Consider the following 5,136-nt stretch of genomic DNA (forward strand, 5'->3'; position numbering starts at 1 on the left):
CAGGAATGATAACCACTTAACACTAGGCATAAGATAAGGTCTTAAATTACCATCACATCACATCTTGCTTGTTTTGCTTCAGGTCTACCAGTGGATCAGTTAAAGCGTATCTGAGTATCAGCTAAATTCCCTGGTACTTAGAATTCCTTGCCTCTTCCTCTCAGTTATGCTAATCTATCAATTTCCCTTTCACTGAGATTTTGACCCACCAATGAATCATTTTAATGGGAAAACACTTATTTTTTTCTTCACATTGATTTTAATTTGGATATCAACAGGTTTAAGATACAACACCTAAAAAATGTATTCTAACCTTCTTATTTTATTAGTATCATTTATCTTAATTCTGACAGGGACAATATTGCTTACAGGGGTTTTGAAGTATACTAATTTTATTTACTCTACACCTGGCAAATCTGAAATATAAAAACACTTTTTCCATCCTATTAGAAGAATGACACACCTGGATAACTATAACTTATTAAGCCATCTCTGCTTTTTAATAGGTGCCATTCGTGTTGTATGGTATATGCAGAATAATTTAAATAGCAGCAATTACTCAGCCAACGTCTCTGTTGAAACACAGTATAGTTTGACTGACTCTTCTGAATGAAGAATAATGATTTTTGAGAGAAAAGTAACTACCTAGGAAGACAAACATCAAATAATTACTAACCATGTCCATTATTCAGTAGTGTTGTGTCTTTCTTTGCTTGATCTACTATGAATCAAGTTTCACCGACTGAAAATTGACATAATTTCTTTGCTGGAGTGAAACTGAGATCAGAAATCAGTCTGTTCTGTTTATGAACATCAATAACAGAAGGCAAAGAAAAAGGTGAGACATGAAATGTCGCTCTAGGAGTATTGACTAAACTCTGCTTCACATCCAGATTTGGGATCTACTCCTTGGTATGTTCAGTCACATCACCAGATTGCATCAATGAAGAAAGTGTTGGAAACCAGTAAGTTAAAAGCATGTTTATTTAAAGCATCTGGAAACCTCTTTGACTTTTTCTGGACTTGTTTAAGTGAGAAAAGTTCTCGAGTTTGCTAAGTCAGGCTTTGATCTTGCTGCACAGTTGGGATTTTTTAGGTACTATGGAGCAGGAAAGGACTCCAAAGCCTGCAGATGTTTGCATAGTCTCTTCATAAGACCTTACTTCCACATCACTGCAGGGGAGGATGAAGAACTCCACATATGTACTTTATATCTTCTTGAGACTTTCTGAAGTCTCTCTGGATCCTGAAAATGCTTCATGCATATGAGCTATTGTTAGCAAAGATGCCATTCCACTGCAGCATATGTATCACTCTGTTGCCCAGCAGCTGCTTGCCTCTACATAGGTGACTCAAGAAGTGCAAAATTGCTAAACTGATACTCCTCCTACTACATTTTCAGACTACAGTTTAATGTTAATGGCTACTTCCCCACCAAATGATGTATTTTGATGCATTAGCTGCTCTGGATCATTCAAATGCACTCCACAAATAGAGGAGTTTGGGGAAAACACAAAATGTTGGGAGAGGGATCTAGTATCATGGCAGGATTTCTGTCCTGATCATGGAAAAGCAGATGATGAGGGAAAAAGGTGGCATGATGGGAAAAAAAAAAAAAAAAACTATGAGAATTAGTGGGTGTGGCAACACTGATTGGACTAGATCTTCATGGTCTTTTCCAATCGTAATGATTCAGTGATTCTACAACTGCAAAGGGAAGGTGCTTGGCACAGGAGGGAGGCTGGAGTTTACTTTGGCTTTGATGCTCTTCAAACAATTCCTATATATTAGATGTGATAAACCATTCCCCTCTGCCAAGTACCCGACTCCTGTCATACATTACGTAGAGATCATAGTAGTCCTTCTCTGGCCTGTGGTCCTCTATCCATCATCTATGAAGGAGGTTGCAATTGTGAATGCCCATAATGGGACAGTCTTCCCAAAGCTGTGACGGGAAAGATAACAATTCAGTTAAGGATGCTTCTCTTGAAAACCTGCAGTCTTCTTTAATCACAGGATTTATTTCAAGGCAGACAAACTTCCTAGAAGTAAGGAAGTAGTGCCCAACTTGCTTCTAGAGGTGTGGTGACATTTTCACATAGACTGGTAGCAGAAATAGGACACAGTTCTTATAAGTGTTGTTGTCTTCCATAGCCCCTATCCTTGCTGGAGGGGGAAGCTGAAGTGAACTGTTCTTGCTTCACACCTCTTGTTCTCCAAAGACAGCCAGAAGTTGTGAAGATGGTTTGATGCCATGGAAGCACACATGAGACTCATGTTTCCAGTTCAGAATTCAAATATGATTAAGAAACTTCCAGAATTTCCTATTTCTCATTTTGTTTAAGCTGTTGGTCAAAACTATTAGTAGCCTCATGGAGATAAATTCTGGTAGACCTGAAATCCAAAACATTATATGCACTTAGGGAGACACTGGTCTTGGGAAACAGGAATGAACGAGGCAAACTTCCTTCAACCACCATTTCCTATGATCATCCCAAGAAGTAGCTCTTGTCAAGCGAGTTTCCATGGTTTCTGTGTCTCAAACAGACTGTGTGTGGTTTCATCTCATGCATTACTCATGACAGTCACTGATGTTGTAGTGATTCAGGTGGGCTTTGGGAACTGAAAATGCTTATATAAAAGCAATGTTTTTCCTGATACAATATTCAGATGGAATTAGAAAGCCTCTGGGAGCAGATAAACCATGAAGGAAATTAAGTGTCATTCCCAAGAGCAGGACAAAAAAAAAAAAAGGTGGAAAAAAAACTTTAATTGGATGGAAGACTTGCTCTTACAGTGATAGCAAGGGACTCTGTAATATAAGTTCAAGAGCATGTCACAGTCTGGGGTGAAATGCTTGCAACTGAGGACCTTCCACACTTAGATGGAAAACTCTAGCTGAAACAAGTGTCCAAGCTAGCATACTATATCCAGATTTTCATCCCTTATTTTTTGCTTTATGTTATGGTATCTGTCTTTCAGATAAGAGCAAGCTGTATAGGTGTGAAGCTGGGGGGAAAAAAAAGACATACAAAGTGAAAAGGATGCCAGTCATTAGGTATGTATTTAACAAATGAACTGAAAGACAGAAATCCTTAACATTCCACCCTCCCTCAGCAATTCATTATGCCCCTCAGAAAAATGAGTAAATGAAGGACTCTAGATAGAATTGGAGAATACAAACTATTTTCTACGGTCTACTAAGAATTGGAAAAAGAGGCTCAAAAACAGATGCTCAAAAATATGCCCTAAATAAGTAATTTTACAGGGTGCTTTCTGACCTGCTTGTTTCCCTTCCCTTCTCCTTCCCCTTCCCTTTTTCCTTCCCCTTCCCTTTCTCCTTCCCCTTCCCCTTCTCCTTCACTCCCTTCTTTCCCCCTTCCCCTCTCTCTCCCTCTCCCTTCTTCCCTTCCTTGTGAAAGGATCATACAAGACCTTGTCTATGGATCCAGGCTAGAAATTATTCCCTTCTTGAGACATAAGCCAGAAGAACATCTCTGAACAGCTTTTGAGAAAAAATTCTAGTCTTTGGAATTACTGCCCCCATCAAAAATACAATAAACATCATTCAGTAAAAAGTTTACCTGAAGTTCTTCCTTACTCCCTTAAAGACATGGCAAAAGGCCATCATTTTTCTGATCAGTTCAAGTTTTAGTTGTTACCAGAGCACTAAATCTTGGCATGGAGAATGACCTCCCTTTCACTAGGCATGGATATCCTGACTGAAAGTTCCCTGAAACATCTTTTACTATGATAGTGAGGGGTCATTATGAGCTTGAGTTCAGGTATGCTCCTTAGACAGTGAAGAAGCAAAGTGAAGTGTGCCCTGAGTTTCCATCTTAGCTACGTCTATCTTTGCCTAGAATCATAGAATTATTGAAATTGGAAAAGACTTCTAAGATCATCATAGAATCATAGAATCATAGAATGGTCTGGGTTGAAAAGGACCACAATGATCATCTAGTTTCAACTCCCCTGCTATGTGCAGGGTCGCCAACCACCAGACCAGGCTGCCCAGAATAGAATCATAGAATGGCCTGGGTTGAAAAGGAGAAGATCTTCTAGTCCAATCATCTAAACATAAACCAAACTACAGTAATGGAAGTTAAAAGGCAAAAGTCTATCCTTCAGTGTGTTCTGGGCTTAAAAATCATCCACTCTGTGCAAAACTAGACAAAATTTTCATTCTGAATTGTTCATATTCTGTTATTGTGATGACTGGTGAGCTGACTCTTCTTGCTGCAAGCTCAGATGAACGTGTCATGGAATCACTTAATCATAAACTGGTTGTGGTTGGGAGGATCATGGGTCCACCTGGTCCAACCATTACTCAAGCACAATCAAACAGTCTACAGAAGGGTGCCCTGGACCATGTCCAGGTGACTTGTGGAGATCTCCAAAGAGGGAGAATCCACAACATCTCTGAATGTGCAGTACATCTGCATATGAGAAGTCTAGTGTATATCTTCAAGCCTCTTCCTCATAACTGTTGGCATTAAAAATAGAGATAGCTTTTTGTAACTGTTGTTGAGAATGGAAAACAGCAGGTCGAGAGACAGTTGCACATTGCATACCAAGTGCATAGACCATACTCTATTCCGATTTAGTGTTTGGCAACCCTGCCCCATGGCAGTGGGTTTGGAACTCAGTGACCTTTGAGATACTTCCAAATCAAGCCATTTTATGATTCAATGATTCTCTTCAAATTGTGTTTCTTTTCAGTGGCCTGAAAACATACCTCTTGTTCTCCTTGCAGTTAGTGAGTCGAATATCCTTCTCTGATAAGGCTGGAGGTTCGTGTGCTGATATTGGTACTACACACAAAGCTTAGGTGCTGCCAAGTGTTTCCTGCCAGCATGACTGAACACATAACTACACTAAAGAGGCATAACGAAGAGGAAGAGAGGGCTTGTTTTCTATTGCTTCACTGATTTCAATGGAAGCACATGATCTCTAATGATCATCTGTTGATTATTTTTCGCTTGAAGATGGGTGTGATTCATGGCCCATTCAAAACAGCAGCTCCCTAAAGAAAATGTGAAAGCATTTGTGAGCGTGTAAAAGTGCATTGTTTCCAAAGTAAAGAAGTAGAGAATGGCAGATAGATCCAAATCCCCCCTCTCTCTCTCTTTTTTT

This window comes from Meleagris gallopavo, chromosome 3 (assembly GCF_000146605.3).
Source record: "Meleagris gallopavo isolate NT-WF06-2002-E0010 breed Aviagen turkey brand Nicholas breeding stock chromosome 3, Turkey_5.1, whole genome shotgun sequence".
In the NCBI taxonomy this organism is placed as follows: Eukaryota; Metazoa; Chordata; class Aves; order Galliformes; family Phasianidae; genus Meleagris; species Meleagris gallopavo.